The following is a 17,912-nucleotide window of genomic DNA, read 5'->3' as shown; positions in this document are numbered from 1 at the left end:
GTGACAGTTCTCTGAAATGCAGACAATATTCATAATAAGTGTTTAAATGAAGGCTTATGTCTCTGCTTAACAGTGATTTTCCTGCCCCTCACTTCCTTGTCAGTAGATTGAGGAACAGGAACACTGAGTTTGGCAACACTTAGTCCATAGCATTGATGCCTAGAGCAATGTTTATGCTGTGGTTTCTGGATGCATGATCAGGAGAACAGAACATGCTGTATGGAGCAGCTTGTACCTGAGCAGGTACAAGGATTGGCCTAGTCACTCATGCTTATATGCCATATGGGTTAGTACCCTATCCCTCCAGTAGGCACGGACTTCCAGTGCTCAGTTCCTGCTGGTTTAAAGGAGAAGAAAGTGATCTGTGTCCATTATCAAATTATGTAGAGTCCTTTCCACAGGACTTGTAATTTCAAAGTCATTCCTCTTGTTTCAGTGAAGCTATTTGAGGATTTTCCAGGGTTACTAGTAATTTTAATTTGAGCCTTTTTAACTTAAAAGTTAGTCAGGTCTCATAAGGCTCGAGCCAGGTGACTGGTGAAGGTCACAGCAGCATTATCTACCCTGTTATCAGTGACTGCACCAGGGATAGTTCAGTACCTGCCCATATGACAGCACAGTAGCCTGTTTTGATCTTCATTTTCTCACTTTAATAGAGAGGCCTTTCTCGTCTCTCCCTGTCTCTAGTCTTACTAACTTGAGAGCATGGAATGGAGAGGCTGAGCTATCAAAAGACTGGGTACTTAAGATGAACAAAACCATAGAGCAGTTTACAGTAATTCAAAGAATATGGAAGCATATGCATTTTCTGATACCGCCTGCTTTGTGTGCCAAAGATTGTAATGGGAACAAAAAGCTTGCAGGTTTTGGGATGGGGAAAAAAAAAGCTTTTTTGTAGAAAAAAAAATTAAAGAAAAGGGCAACAGAAGTTGTCTTGGGATGCGAGCGAAAACTGAAACATTGGTCACAAACTGAGTGAAGGCGGTGGATCTAATTACTATGTAACAAAACAAAGGAAGGTGGTTTAGCAGCCATTTAAATTGCAGATACTAAACCCTACTGCAGAGCTATAGATTGGACTGTTGCAGGTAAATGTGGAAAATGTAACAAAAAAAAAGTTCCCATAAAAAATTCCTTTTTTATGGGAATTGTCAGGATCACACAGATACTCACAGAGAAATTAATCAAATACTATTATCTCCAGATATCTGTTAATAATATTCTTAATCTTCACTATATTTTCTCTTGGGCCTATATGCTGCATGAATATTTCTTGGCATGCCTACAGATCTCTAATTGTTTGTATATTTGACTTGCCTCAGGTCTACTTTAAATGAATGTATGCAAGAATCTTTGCTATGTATGGGATTATTTATGTGCCATTACCATATCTGTGTGGTATTGTTTACGATGTGTCATACCATTAAAAAAAAAAAAAAAAACACCACCAAAAAACCAAAGCAAATCAAAGAAGATACAGAAGGGGAATCCTGTCAAGTTTTTGATCAACATGATGTATTGAGTAATATTCAAAGATGTTAGGGTTACATCTGCACACTTAACATTCTGTTGATTAAACTAAACATTTATATTTTTTCAGAGTTACCTAAGAGGGTGTTGTAGAGCTGTGCTTGCAACTCATCTAGAATTTACCAAGGTAGCTCTAAGCTACCTTGTCCAATAGCACTGAATTCAATGTGGACAGAAGTCTTGCCTCTGAAACTTGGTAAATACACAGGGACACAACCTCTCAGCTGATCTTATTCCTTAGTGTGAATCATAACTGTGCTATTGTTTTGGTTTTCTCCCTCAGCAGTCCTTCCTTTGGATCTCAGCACTAAACATGCTGCATGAAGCTGTGTTTTATGTGCACTGGAGGGGGCCCTAGGTGCTTCTGGGGATGGGTAGTCAGTGACTTGAATGCACCTGCAGCAGTGGAGACTGAACTGGGGAGGCAGAGGCAGACATAGATTAGGAAATTGGGCACTCTAGGTAGCAAAAAAAGTTATGAAATACAGTGTCATAAAAATTCTTGTGTGGGCGGTCTCAAAGGATTGGCATGTCTCTTTTGTGGTTTACGACATTTCTGGTGTGACAGAGAATGGCAGCCCCATTTTTCAGTATTCAGGCTAATTTATTGTGTGTCACTGTCTTTGAGTTGGCTGTTTCAAACAGATACTTTCATGTAATTTCCTTATTCCTGCACTGCTGCTCTGCCTTGCTCTTTCTGTGTGGAAAAAGAAGATAGGGTGAGAAAAATGTGGAAAAATGTGCTGGTGGTGTTTGCCTTAATGACACACTACAGGAGCCAGATTTCTCACAGAACATTTGTGGCTGTGTGGCACCAGCACCTGAAGCAGGGCAGTTGAGTGTGCAGAATGCAGCCAGTAGAAACCTGGCTGATCATGTCTGACACACTGATTCAGGAAAAAGTGCAGATTGTCAGGCTCAGTGCTGCACCAGAGGCACACTCAGAAATGTTTGACAATGGTCCTGACAGTGTCGGAGTTAAGACTACAGCAAAAAAAGATACTGAGCTGCACTGATCCCCCTGAATGAAGTCATACCATGGTTAGTATCCTTGACTCAGTTCCTGTTGTCAATTCTCTCTGATGGGTCAAGTTGGACAGAGTTCCAAGCTGTTCTAAGTGGTTTGAGTGTGGTGATGTGCTGAGTGGCCTGGCTGCAGTCGTGCTGAAGGGCATTTGTTTTCAGTTCTTCTGCATATAGGAATCTCCAGCCTTAAAGTAATGGGCAGATTTCCCAAAAGGCAGGGAGGCAAGCTAGAAGAGTGTCTGCTTGCCATTTCTTTTTGATCCATTCAGGCTAAAAATCAGCTTTGCATGTGAAGACAGAGAGGAGGTCTCTGTTGGCTGCTTTTCAAGAGACTTTCACCTTTCTTCTCTTCAGTTCTGCAGCAGTGTGTTGTGACTCCTTTTGCCTTTTATATACCCTTGCCCCATCACAAACCTACCCAGTCTCTAAAGCTATCACAAAGAACCTGTTATATCTCTCTGCCCTGAACCTGTATCTAAACCCACTCTCCTTGTGCTCCCTCACTTCTTGTTTTCCTCTTCTCTCTCTCTGTTTCACCTCCTGTTAGGCAGAATCTGTGCTCCGTGGAATAGAGGCTGAGCGTGGGCTGAGAGGAGAGAAAGTATTTAGACATCTCTAAGCATAGCGTGTCTTCTTGACAAATAACCTGGTTATTCTGGATGAAGAAAGAGAAACAGATCTGATTCTTAGCCACTACCACGGAAGGCCATACTGCCACACTTCAGGCATTGCTCAGTTCCCGTAAGAGGAGCAGGTTGATGGGAGGCTTTCTGGGGCCAGGATCCAAAGTGCTCCCCAAGAGTCTCTGGGAGTGTCAGCAGATTCCTCAGTGAGCCAAGAGAAGGGCTCGCTGACAGCACCTCTCAACTATGCGTAGGATTAGCTGCTGTCACATGCGCAGCCTTCCTGTAAACCCGGGTGTTCAGCTCTGTCCACTCCCTCGGAGCCTCGCAAAGGATGGGGCTGTGGAGGCGTTGGATCCACCGGAGGCTGGTGCAGAGCTCTGGCTAGCACATATCTCTGAGTGAGGGCAGGAGTTGTGAAAGAAGCTTTTCAATTTCATTACTTTCTTCCCGTACCCGGTATCCTGTCTGTGGAGAGCTCTCAGCTGGACCTGCACTGCTGTGTGAGGTGAAAAAAAAGAAAAAGTGATGGAGAGTGAGAGAAAACCAAGGGAATCCATTAAAAAATGCCTCTGCTACCTCATTAATCTTTTGCAGCAAATAATATATGCAAAACTTTGGCTAGCAAAGTCTCCAAAGAATAACATTTTTTTTGGTGAGGTTTTAACAAGTTAAAGAAATAAATTAAGTCAATAGCACAGCAGGAAAGTGCTTGAGGCCTCCAGGATTTGTATGTTTTACCATTGTTCTAAAAATAAACTGGGGGGGAAAAAACTTAAAAGTCTTTCAGTTGAAAAATAATATTTTCTTTAAGTAGCCGTGTTTGAGTTTTGCTCCCGCATAGTACTTCAGCACCTTCCCTGGCCCTGAGGCTGACTTTTGGAAGAAGAAGGTGGAAAATAGTAGAAGCAGAGGTCACAAAGCCATGTGGTGAAGGGAAAGGCATACTGGGCGTTAGCGGGAAGGATGCGAAACAGAAATTAAAACCCTTGTGCCTCACCCCACTGCGACTGCTGAGACCAGGCATGTGTTAGAGATTAGCAATCGGCTTACTGGCACCCTTAGGCCCAAACCAGTGAGAAAATTTCTGGCATCTTTGGTCAGTTTTGGAAGAGAGGTGGCTGGCACCCTCCTCTCTTGCTATGCTGTAGACTGGTCATTATTTTAATGATCAGAACAAGGCTTCCCAGGTTGCCAGAAACCAGAGAAGTTAAAGGCTGCCTTCTGATTTTCCTTTTCCATGCTCCTTTTCATAAATAGTAGTAGTGACCAGGGTGAATAGCATTACAGCTCTGTCTTTTCTTCTTCCCTTAAACTGACCACATCCCCTCCCATCCCAGCTGCTACCTACTAAGATAGTTTTCCACTGCCCCTCCTCCCTGGGCTACCTCTTCTTCCCATCTGCTGCCTGCTGTCATTTTTTCCAGCTCCACCCAGGCCTTGCCTCACTCTCCAGCCTGTCCCAGAATTGGAACAATGGCTTTTTGATCTGCAATCAAAACCTATGATTTTGATCAATGATCAGCAGGCAAACAGCATTCTGGAGAGAGGTCTGAATGGTGGGTAGGTGCCTAGCTTCCTACTTCCTTTACTAGAAGAGAGGTATCATGAAGTTCTCCTACTCCAGCCATTGCTCATGTTGAAGCTGAATGCATACACATTAAAACAGAAACTAATTGAAGAATGCCCTCAGAGTTGCAAAGACAAGGCTGTTGTTTTCTGGCAGGTAACCTGCAAATTGACTCTAATTTCCCTGCTGCTCACACAAATTCCTCAGTAGTGGGAATTATATATATATATATATGTGAACAATATAAGAAACCACTCTTCTTCTGCATAGCTTTTCTGTTTATGGACCTCTGACACTTGTCCTTCTAGCCTCAGTTCCCATCCCTCTAGCATTCTTTTCATGGGACTGGGATACTGATTTTATTGAGGTGACCTGTGCATGAAGCAAACCCATGTGCACAGCCAGAATACACACATACAGACACCCTTAAACATGCACATGCTTGAGAATTTCAAGTCAGCAAGTGCCAGAACTCCAGCTACCCCTAGTATCTTCTTTTAGTCCCTGTGGGAATGTTCTTCTGCCATAGAATTTAATTACATATGCTTCTGCTCTTTTCCTCCCTTTCATCTCTGCCTTATTTCGTGCACAGCATGGGCTGTGCTCGATTATTGAGAAGCAACTCAATATTTAGTTTTCTCCTTACTGATCACTGTGAGACTCCTACCCTTACTGGTGGGACAACATTCAAATCCTTCTCAGATGAGAAAATGGTTGATTCCCTCATGAGCTTTTCTGTGTCCTCATCATTGCATGTGTATCTGTGGCTACACAAGTGCTTTATGGTAAGGAGCTTGTTCTGATACTAGTCCCCAGCCCCCTGAAGGTGCCCACTGACTGTTTTGATTCTTGGGATGATTTTAGAGTAGAAAAATATGCCCAAAAAAGTGGTGTAATTTGCTGTAAAGGGAAGTAGCTATTTTGTTTTTCTGCTAGTGCATGCTCTGTTTTGTTAGGAAAGCTGTGTGAGAACAGCAAAGTGTTTTATTCTGCCCCCTTCTTCTTCTGTTGAAGAGAGGGGAAAACTACCCCTTCTCAGAAGGCTTTTGGGAAGGGAGGAGAGCTTTTGCAGAGGGCAGTGTGGGACATCCTATTCTACCTGACACATACCCCCAAAACTGGAGCAGAGCTCTTGGGAAATTCTCAAGCATGGCACTGAGCCATGACATCCCCACTTGGCCCTCACAGAGCATCTCCTGGGAGCCAGCAGGAATGGTCCAGTACTTGGAGATGAACATTGAAAACTGCTGGACTAAGGGAAGGTTTGGGAGCTCCTTAGCATGTGAATACATAACAGCTGGGAAGATGAGGTGGGGAAGGAGTGGTGAGGACTGTTGTATTTTTTTCTATTCCAAGTTTTGTTTTCTCTTTGTTTGTAGTTGCCTGAACTCACATCTGTGCAGATCCTAACATCTTGGCATGCTTGGGCTGCTCACGTTAAGGAAAAGGTGTGAGAAGGCCACCTTAGAGTGCTGGCCAGCTTCAGATGCAGTTGCAAATGCAACCAGTTTGGCAGCAGCTGGATTTCTTTGGTCACATCTGCTTATGTTGGACACTGTTAAATCCTAGTGGCAGTCCTGGATCTGGAGCTCTGTAGAAAACTTCTGGCTCTTGCTGATTACTGTGCTGACTCCTGAGTATTCTGGGAAGGCAGGCTCTTCATGGTGCTGGCATTTTCACCTAAGAAAGGGAATACATTTGGTTCCTCTAGGGCTGCAATAGCAACCACTGCCTGTAAGGAAGATCTGAGACATTCTGTGATATTGGACTTGAGTGACTAAGGATGATGCTTACTGGGCTGGGGGTGACAAAGAATAATCCTACTTTTCCTGCATTTTGCTAGTCAGCAAAGTGTTAAAAGTATTTTGGATGGCACTGAGGCTAGATCAGTATTTAATATGAGCCCCTAGCAGGCTGTAGAGAAGGTCTTTGGGAGAGGAATGGATTGTTGTAAGTGTGGGCTTATGTGTGAGGATGACTGAAACCTATACATCTCCTATCTATAATGTTTTACGAGGTTCTCCTTTCCATCACCTTAGGAGAATGTTTTGTGTTTTAAAGTCCAGCAGGGGTATCCAATCTAAGACTTTGTTGGAGGTTCATTACCTGATCCAAGTATTCCAGAGCAGGTGACTAGACAAAGATGAGCATTCAGCTTCTTGAAGTGTGGGAGACACCATTTAGCAAATATCATTTAAAACATGGAGAAACATATTTACATGAGTGATATCTCAATTCCACCACTGTGGGAAAAAATAAATACTCATTGCCCTGGCTGCTGTGGTGCGCAGCTGAGGCTTGGCAGGAGCTGTGGTTCATCTCCTCTGAATTGCCAGCTCTTTAAGCAAACTCTGTGTTATTGAAATGGAAGATTCTGTTTTCCACTGGGATTTAAAACAATTTGTGCTGAACACTGGGAGTTTTTGAGCTACCAGATTTTGAAGTTGTCCTTGTTAAAAGAGGAAGGAAGGGGATCCTAGGGCATAGAGATTTTGAGTCAGTGGTCTGGATTTGCTCATGATGTGAGTAGAAAGGGGATCTGCAAATGGTTTCAATAATCAGGCAGCAATGTTTGTCAAGGTAAGAACAGAGATGCTGGCAGACTCCCCCATAGCACTCACTATGAGAGCAGAGAGTAGTTGTGTTGTTGTGTGTTTACGCCATCACTCTGATGCCTGATTCCAGACTCCAGTATCAAAAATCTGTAGCAACAGGTTTCCGGCCTTAGAGGGAGAAGGGCAAGGAGGTGGGCTTGCAAGAGGCTAATAAGGTTATGTCACACTATACAACTAATACTTGCCTTTGTTTCCTGAAAAGTGTATACCAATTTAGGATAGGCTCTCTAGAAGTCACCCCAGGGTGCATGCTGGAAGCCAGGCTATATTGAAACTGAGAAATGCTTTATGGTCAGCAAACTTAAAAAAAGATTAAATTTTTGTTAAAAGAGGGCAGCTTGGAAATTGTGTCTGGCTCCGAACCAGAGCTTAAGCCATGTAAAGGGTGGACATGGGGTTAAAAAGGGTTGGTCTAGGTAAAGGATATTCCATATGTAGCCTTGGATTTGAGGCTGATTTTTGTGATAAGAACTGTCTTTAATGTAAAGCTGAAAAGATATTATAAAGATGAAATAATTGGAAATAAGAGAAGCCTGGCCAAGTTTTTTATTTATATGAGCCATGTAAATCTGTCTCTTGAACTGTAGTTATTGATCTATTTTCACTTTCTTTGCTTCCCAGAGGCAAAGTTAATAGCTCTGTGCCAAAAAGGCCAGTTTTCCCAGCAGTTACCAAAACCAGCATGAATTCCTCAATGGCCAATGTCAAAGAAGTTGCATGTGTATAATTTTAGGGGTTTTTTTGTAAGCATTGATGTTGTGGACAGAAAGGGGCCAACTAAACCCCAGGCCCTAGATAAGTTTGGATCGTTATCTGCACTTGATATCATGTTATTGTGATCTAGGTTTCTCTCTGCTTGATGTCTTTCCAAGATTCCCCTGTATTCACTTTATCCTTGACAGGCTAGTGAACATCTACAGGCACTGTATCAAAAGGTTTGCAAAGGCAACAGCTGAACATCAGATAAATGCAACATACCAAGGCCACATAAAAATGGATTCTCTCATGAACAGAAAAGTGAGGCCTATAGCTCTGAAAAGCTTTTGACATAGATTTCTCCCTAGACTGTAGTGAAGATCAAGTTATCACAGCTGTGATCTTGTAACATGGTGAGCTGGGCTGTGGAAACTCTCAGGTATATATCTACAGCTTGGCTACTCAGAGGATTTTCAGGCTTATGCAGGGAATGCCCTGATGGGTGGTATGCTGCCAGGGTTTCATGACTTGAGCCTTTCCCAGCTTAGACAAAAGAGAAGAAATGAGCTGCATATTTCACCCCTGATGCAGTATAAGCATACAAACAAATGTATCTATCTCTGCAGGGCCACATTCAGATGCACATGTTGGTTCCTCAGTGCCAGATCCTGCTATGAACTCTAGCTCTGCATGCTGTTAGAAATGGCAGAAGGAGACAGATATCTGTATCTCTACACATGCACAGGGTTTTATCTTTTTTTGACCTGCTGCATATGGTGATGTTTGCTTAATCCATAGAAAACTTACGTACCTATATATGATGTAGCAGGTATTTCCCTCACAGCATGCAAACCATGGTTTTGAACTGGGCTGTATTTTTCCCAGATCCTCTCCATTTCTGCTGCATTGATAGGCAGGTATGCTTGGTATTTTGTTGGCGGTTTTTTATTTTTTTTCTCCTTTTGTTTTTTTTTTTTTTAATCCTCTAGAAAACACATAAATAATTCAGAACACATGCTTTATGTCAACTGTTTCAATAATTTTATCTCTATAAATAGGGCAGAGGCAAACCCCATTCAAACAAGCACAGGGAAGAAGATGCACTGCAAAATGATGGCTGGGGTCATGCACAGATATATTTTTGACTAGAGAGCCCAGCTCAGAAATGTGATACCTGCGTTTTAATGTTTGGGCACTGTGAGTTGCTGAGTACACATAAAGAAAGTTGAGAGCCCTCTGAGTGCATCTGTGCAGTCACTATTTGTCCATGACTGTGGGTCAGGACAGGCTTCCAGATGTTCAGAAATCCCACACAAGTATGCTGTAACAAGAGACTCCATTGGAGGGTGCTAAATTTCTTGGCATTCCCTAGGAATTCAGACGCTTATAAAATATGAAATTTGGGTCACTTTTCATAAGGGCGAAGCCAAGTCCAAGCTCCTGAAGTCAGATGGAAGTGCTCTATTGAATTGAAAAAGGGGTTGGGTTGGACCCATAAGATCTCATCTTCCCTGCAGATGTGGCCATTTCTTTTGCTTTTCCATTTCATAGATTCTTGACTGATCAGCTGCTGAGAAAATTCATAAAGGTTACTTTATTTTTCAGCACACCTTACATACTCCCTGTAGTTCATGTCAGAGCCCTAGTCCTTTTATAGGGAGGTGTTCCCTCATGCTCCACTGACCATGCTTCAGCATTGCTGAGAGAGACTGTCCCTAGGCCTTTGTAGCTTCTTGGTTTATTCTAATATCTTCATAGGCTATATAATTTTGTATATCTTCTGACACAGTAGACTTAAACCCATTTCTCTTTTATCATGGTGATAATAAATGTCACCACTACTTGTCACCACTCAAGTCCTGATATGCACTGCAAAGCTAAAGACAGCAAAACAAACTAGGTAATACCCTAGGCTGTCATGTCCACAGCATAGAACACAGCAGGGCAATTCCTTCTTTCAAAAGACCCATTCCTGAGGATTATTTATCAGCCCTTTTTCAAAAAACTATTTGAAGGACAAGTCACCAGTGTTGCTGTGAATATCCTTTCCCAGCATCTCATTTCTCTGCAGTTAAAAGATTCCCCTCATGTCCAACATAGCTGTCTTTGATGTAAGTCTTGTTCCCTCCTCAGTGACCACAGAAGCAATCAGTAACATGTACTTTTATGGTATCTATCTGATAGATAGATGGGGGACCGTGTAACACAGATGCTTCTGCTGTGGTTATGTGGAACCAGAATTCAGGGAACCTTTCTCTGACACATATTTTACATCTGTCCTGAGGGAAGTCTGTTAATCTCTATATTTTGATACCCCAAAAGGGTGCTGTGAGGGTACATTCATTGGTGTTTCCTAGGGCGTTCCGATTCTGCACTGTCAGAGGCTACATAGGTGAACAGAGAGAGAGAGCAGGCATAGGTATATTAATCTGGTAAAGAACTGATATTTAGCTCAGCAATGCCCACTAAACAGATGTGAACAACTATAGTATCAGTATGTCTCTTATCTCTGGAATTTTGTTTTGTGCTGTCTTACTTTACTGATTGTTTTGTGGTTTGTTTTGTAGCTTCCTGGAAAGGAGAATTTTAAGAACAAGAACAGAAAAAAAGCCTGGTAAAAGCTGTAACTGGCTCTGCCTGTCTGTGCTATGACAGCCAATAATATCACCTGCTGATGATTTACAGATTCCTGGGAGATGTGTTGTTGAGTCTCAAAGAACTGGAACAAGAACAACTCGCTCAAATTGCTTCCCGTGAAATAGCATAATGTATCCACCCGCTTCATGCTCTCCTAATTTAGGACACGTGTAGTCTGTAATGATGAACTGGCCAACTGATTATGTTGCTGTAAATCTCGTTCCCCACCTTACAAAATACCCCTGATTGACCTCATTTTCATGATAGCTCAGTGCAGCATTTCCAGTCAATTTCTTGAGAGGGAGAAAAGTCCCACTAGCCACGCGCAAAAGCACTTCTCCAGAGCGAAAACTGCAACATTTTGTTGTTTTTATTTCATTGGGCAGCCTTTTCAAGTTCTGTGACCCACTTTTGCTTCCCTTTAAATTGTGACCAGTACTTATTTATCCCTCTTTGAACACAATAACTTAATTAAGAAACTAATCAGCAGTGTTGTACTGATCTTTCAACTCACCCCTATATCTGAAGGAAATGCATAGTACAAGAAAGATCCTATTATCTAAAAAGCTTTCTACTAAAAGCATTTGGCATCTAAAAAGTAAGACTTGAAATTCTGCACTAAATTTATAATGTAAATATGTGAACATTATTTATGGAATCTAAAAGGTACCCCAACTAAATCTAACAACTTTGTCTGGATTATTTATTAAAACTAAAATTGTCACAAGTTTAAAGGATTGAATTGTATATTTTGGAGTCTGAAGGACAGATTGTAAGAGAGAGAACTTTAATGGTTTAGGTTGCCTCTTCCATCAGTGGAGAGAGGTTGGCATGTTCCATTTTCTTGGGCACTTACCTTTGCATGGAAATTTATTGGCCGATCATCTCAGCAGGGCATTAAGAAGATGTCTGTGGTTAGTCATCATCCTCATCATGTGTTATTTCCAGTTTCCTTGGCTTCAGACTGAGAGAATAATTCTGAACACTACCTGGGATGGAGGCACCCAGGGCAGAAAGTGACCAGATCCCAAAAGGAGACCTCCCTCTGTGCACTCTTGCTCAGCCCTGGGAACTGAGCTGCTGCTGGCTATCTAACAAGACAGATTCAATAGGACTTTCTCCTCTCCACCAGCTGTGTGCTGAGCTGTGAATGTGAGCACTAGAGGACCTAGTTCATAAGCCCAAATGTCTTCTTGGGTAGGATGGCTCCATGATGTTTGGCTTAATGTAGCCAAAACATTTATATTTCTGGACATGCTCAGCTGATGAATTAAAGGTGCCTGAGTAACTGTTCTGGAGGAGAGCTGAGTGGTTAGAGGAGGGACAGAAGATCCCTTGATAGCAGACCTCTCCGCCTATCCAAGTGGAACTCTGGGCATCTAACTTCAGGTTTAGATCCAGTCCTTTGTCCTCCATGGACTTGAACAGACAGGTAGAGAAAACAATTTGTTCTATCCAAAAGCGGGCCTAAAATTAGTGTCTGATTGCTAGAATTAGTAAGCAGCACATGAGAAGCCTGTTTTTCTATGGCTTTGGATCTTGTGACTGGATTAACCCATGTCTAAGAAAGTAGGAGCTCTATTCCAAGGTTTGCCTGCAGCTGGGAAACTCCTCAAAGTGCTTTCCACTGGGGATTGTCTGGTGACTAAAAATACAGTGAAAGAGTTCTTAGAGGTCTCTTTTGTTTAACGAACTATAATTTTCTCCCTTCTTTCACATGATATATGGGATTTCATCTTATACCTTCTCGTCCTCTAGTAGCTGGCTTGAAATGCGCCAACAGGCTCTAAAGGCTGGGGTGGGGGAGAGACAGATAGATAGATAGATAGATAGATAGATAGATAGATAGATAGATAGATAGACAGACAGACAGACACAGGCCAGCATCTAGTGCTTTCCTGAGAAAAGTAAAATTAAAAGGGCATAGTGTCTGTCCTATGAAACTTTTGGTATCCCTAAGGATGGGCTAAAGACAAGAGAATGGACTGAGGGAGGTATGGCATATTAAGGACTCATAATGGAAAGAGCAGGTAATTCTTTTAGCAACTTGAGGAGCCCTCCAGTTCAGTTTGCCACTACGTACACTGCTGGGGTCTGTTGAGCTTGCACAAAGATGTGATGAAGGAATTAATGTCCTCACACTTTACGTTGCCCCATTTGTTTGGTTATGTATTATATACTCCACATGAGATCTGTAGGGAAAAGAGAAATAAAGATGAAAAGAGAGGACTTTCAGGAAGAGCAGATTGCAAGACTGTGGCATTTTTCCCACACATCTTGAATAGTTTTGTGCTTGGGCTTTTTGAGGAGTTTTTAATTAATTTATTGTTTAAGTAACTGTAATGAGAAGAGCCCCTGCCACACTGATTCTAATGAGGATTGCATTTGCTCTGTGTCTTTCTCATTGTGGACTGTATAATTTAAATATCTTAGCCAACATGTGCCGTGGCAGATTTCACTTATATCTGCTTAAATTAAAGCTTGTCAGTTTAGGAGCTAAGAAGCATGCAAATATTTGAGAGATATTTGACATTCACTGCTGAAATCATCACACTAAATATCTGGCATCAATGACATTACTTGAGAAGGGTTAGAAATTCTTGCTGTGCTGTACAGACTGGACATTCTGGACTTAAGGAAGAAAAATGCACTTGTCCTTATGTGTTCATAATTACAGTCTCCACCAAAATTTCAGCTTGTTTTTCTTCTATATTTTTTTCTGAGCAATGTGTGACTATTTGAGAATCTCAAAGTTGCTGCTAGGAGAACAAACAGTACCAATATCTCAGAAGTAGTTGGAGTAATAGCACAATTTAGCTGTAAAAGGAATGGCATTTCCTTATGTTCTCATCCCCTAGAAATGCAAAGAAAGATGGTGCTAAGCTGAAAGAGTCTGATGGAACCTTGGATGTTTGAACAGCTCCAAGAGATGAAGATTAATTTCCTGTGTGTGTGTATTTTTTCCTATTATGGGTCACTATATCAAAACACCATACTATATGTAGCACATACAGCGTGCAAACTTTCTGTGCTGAAAAGTACTGACTTTTTGACTCACTGAAGTCAAAATTGGATACTAAAATAGAGATACTAGACATCTAGGTGTAATCTCAATTGTAATGTAATTGTAGTGGTCCTTAACTGGCCATTACAAAAGGTGGAAGAACCCAAATATTTTAATACTGAGACAGAGTCCTTGCTATCAATTATAGAGCTGCTTCCTTTTCTGGTACAGGATCAGTTAATACACAAACAATATCAGAGAAAGTATCAGAGAAGATATCCACAGGATAATTAGGGTGGAAAATATCTCAGGAGGTCTCCAGTCCAACATCCTGCACTAGACAGGATCTGCCACAAGATGAGATCATGCTGCTCAAAGCTTTATCTAAGTGAGCCTTCAAAATCTCCAAGGAGGCTGCACAATCTCTGGGCAACTCTGGTTGTCCCCAGAGGAAAAATAAATATCCTTATAACAGTCTGAACTGCTTTCCACTTATGCCCTGCCTTCCCACTACACAGTGCTGTGGAGAGCTTGACTCTTGTCTGATGCTGATCTCTTTCCCCAGCAAAAGGGTGCTCTGCTGACTACCAACTTTTGCTGACAGAGATGCAAAGAGGAAGCCCTGGTGTTCTGACATCTTACATGGTATAAAGGCAAATAATGGCTGTTAAATGCAGCATTTCCTCTTCCAAAGTTTGGGCACCGATCTACTCACTCACTCTAATCACTCCTTTAATTTTTTTGTTTAGCCTTAGACTGGTGGGTCTCCTACTGTTTAAAGGTTTTGAGAGCTAGAGAGGACCATTTTCTTTGATCTCTGTTGATTTATGTTGTTTGCAGTTAGGCACAGGACAAAACACCACTTCCCCCAGAGAATTTTAGTGTTCCATTTTCCACAGTTTATTCCCCATTTCCTTCAGGATCTGACTTTTAGCCATCATCATCTGTCTTCATTGTGAAACTTTGTGTAAATAGTGGCACAAGCCCTCAGCATGTCCTACTCTGCACAATCAGAGCCAAGGAGAAGAGTCATGAACTCAGCTCTTGGCTCTGCTACCTGCTCACTCTTACATGCATCGGCTCCAAAATTATTGTCTCTTACACATGCAGCACACTGCCATGTCCAGGTTATCAGCTTTGAAGGAGCAGCAACCTGCCCCTATACCAACTAAAGTCAGCCTAGGTGAAGGTCAGATCTGTCATGCTGATCTATTTATAATTTGAGAGACACTGCAAAGAACTTGGTGGGCAGAACACTGGTGGGGAAGATGAGTTGACAGAACTGAGCCATCTTTTGTAGAACTTGAACTTTCTTGTAAGGGAATTTTGTTTTGTGTTTGAATTCAGGGCATGTCTGAGTGGAAGTGTTACTCAATACAGCAAACACCATATGGAAGAGTGGGTTCCTTCACCCTAAAACACTGTGCAACTCTAACACTTTGACTACACTTCTTCATGCCATGGACTCACCTCTGTGATCCTCTCCCTTTTCTCCTGCTTGCCCAGTTTCAGGTCTGGAACAATTCCTGTTGGCAGCCTCCTTTACACCAGAATGCCGAATATTTCAGGCAGGCTGGTAAATCTTCACTTTTTGGATAAGAAAACTTGTATATAGAAAGATGAAATTTCATGGCACTGCCCCATGTGTTTTTCAGAGCTGCAGTTTACTGTTGCCTGAGCCCCTGTTAGTTGAAAAGCTTAGGAGGGGTTCAGGAACTTCACACACACAGGGTGCCTCTGCACTTTGTTCACACTGATTCAATTAATTTGTTTCCTCTGAAGAACTGGACAGGCTTTCTCCAGATTTGGTGCTGCACATTAATGCTCATGCATAATGTGGCTTAAAGAAAAGATGAATTGGTGAGCAGTCTAGAAACCTGAGGCACATTGCCCTTTTGAGTAATGATTCTGCATATGGAAAGGAGAGGAAAACATTGCCATAGGGCCTCTATGACCTGTTCATGGGTAAATAATTATTTAGAAAACACTGATTTGGAATGAAAAGTCAGCTCAAAGGCCTGATGGTTATACAGCAGTCCACAGGGTTAATCTGGGAAGGCTGTGAAATCAGTCAAAAATCAAATTAATCCCTAAACAAAACTGGCCTGGTGAAGTTTTTATTTTGAGAAATAGAAAGAAAAACAAAACGTTGATTGCTGTGGGTGGAGAAAAGCATCCTTCAGGCTTTTGACATTTTTAAGATGCAATGTTACATCAGATTAATTAAGCCCAATTCTCTATATATGCACAGGAACAATATTCTTGTGAGTGGTGAGTGGGTAAGTTCTCTGAGCATTTTCAGGACATGGAAGACTTTAAAATGGACTCATCTAAATTTTTATGGCATGCCATATAAGCCAGCCAAGTTGGAGAATTGGGCAAGGCACCTAGGAAGTCAGTGGCCTCACACTAATCTTTATTATCTTAGATGTTTCCTTTTCCCAGCTCCTCTTTCCCAACTGAAAAATGCCAAGGTTCAACTGAAAGTGTCAGTTTTACTTATCCTCAGTTTAGAGTTTAGATTTCTTTGTAATAAGATATAGTTGACTCAACTTCAGCCTTTGTGAGAGGAAGATGGTTCCTTCTACTGTTTTTATCCACAAAGTGTCAAGGAAAAGGCGACTTCATAGAAGAGGTAGGGTATGGCAGACAGGAAGGAGCAACCGCTTACTAAAAGAAGCTTCCAGTGGGCAGGCCGGGACATAATGAATAAAAGCAGGAAGTAGATTCATAATTAAATGTCTTTGGATGGGAAGAAGCAGCTTCATGAGGACTAGGACTAGGTTATGCATGGCCTGCTCTGGTCCAACTGAGTTGAATGAAACCAAGATAGAAGGCATCCCTGAAAGGATGCAGTGGGCAGGGGAAAATGGATTTATGTCATCCATTTTATGGGGATTGTGTTTGACCTAGTCATTCCAATTTGTTGAAAACTGGCTGGATGGTCTGGCCCAGAGAGTGGTGTTGAGTGGAACTAAATCCATTCGGCAGTAAATCACCAGTGGTGTTCCAAAGGACTCAGCTTCTGGGCTGGTGGCTGGTCCTGTTTAACATCTTTATTGATGATTTGGACAAAGGGGCTGAGTGCATCCCTGGTTAGTTTGCAGATAACATCAGGTTAGGTGGGACTGTTGGTTTGCTGGAGGGCAGGAAGGCTGTACAGAGAGGTGTCCATGGACTAGATCAATGGGATGGGGCCAGCTGTGTGACCTTCAGTAAGGCAAAGTGCCAGGTCCTGCACCTGACTCACAAGAGCCCAAGTCAGCACTACAGGCTTTGGACAGAGTGGCTTGAGAGCTGTCACTCTGAGAGAGCAGAAGGGGTATTGAGGGTACTAGCTGACAGGCACTGAACACAAACCAGGGTGTACCCAGGTGGCCAAGAAGGCCAATGGCACCCTGTCCTGTAGCAGCAATAGTGTGGCCAGAACGACCCAGATTTCCCCCCTGTACTCAGCGCTGGTGAGGCCATGTCTCAAAATCTGTGTTCAGTTCTGGGCACCTCAATTCAAAAAGGACATTGAGGGTCTGGAGCATGTACAAAGCAGGACAACAAAGTTGGTGAGGGGTGTAGAAAACCTGTCCTTTGAGAACTGGGTGAGGGAGCCTGAAGAAAAGGAGGCTCAGGGGGGGACCACATTGGTCTCTACCACTGCCTGAAAGGTGGTGGTAGTGAGGTTGGGATCATCTCTTCTGCTACATATCAAGTGAAAGGACAAGAGGAGAAAGCCTTAAGTTGCACCAGGGGAGGTTCCAACTAGATATTAGAAATAAAAAAAAAATCATTCAAAGAGTGGCTAAGCCTTAAATAAAGTTGCCCAGGGACATGGTGGAGTCACATCCCTGGAAGTGTTGGAGAGACTTCTGGCAGGTGGGGATCAGGTTTATGGGTAACTGTGGCAGTGCTGGGTTGACGGTTGGACTAAATGACATTCAAGATCTCTTCCAGCCCTGAAAATTCTGAAATTAAGAATTCTCATTTATAGTCTAGTAAACTACAGTTGTTTTTTGTTCCAAAAACCTTTCTTTTGAGAGGCTCTGAATAAGGGAGGTTTACCTGCTGAATTGGGATCTCATAACACAAGAAATCTCTTTCATTGCAAGATTATTTGAAGTTATTGGAATGAAAAGTCCCACAGAAATCTGACATAGTGATTATTGACCTGCTGAATACTTCCTCAGGTCTAGAAGCCCATTTCCTGTGCTCATATG

At 42.3% G+C, this 17,912-nt stretch overlaps 1 long non-coding RNA gene across 12 annotated transcripts in view; it reads left to right on the top strand.

Annotated features, from left to right (window-relative positions):
* Positions 1 to 17,912, top strand: part of LOC115493779 (uncharacterized) — a 399,735-nt gene that overhangs the window by 184,051 nt on the left and 197,772 nt on the right. The gene's annotated exons all lie outside the window — the stretch shown is intronic.

The sequence above is a fragment of the Taeniopygia guttata genome, chromosome 2, assembly GCF_048771995.1.
Source record: "Taeniopygia guttata chromosome 2, bTaeGut7.mat, whole genome shotgun sequence".
NCBI classification, from domain to species: Eukaryota; Metazoa; Chordata; class Aves; order Passeriformes; family Estrildidae; genus Taeniopygia; species Taeniopygia guttata.
The sequence above is the reverse complement of the archived record's forward strand: the minus strand, read 5'-3'. Positions and strand labels throughout refer to the sequence as shown.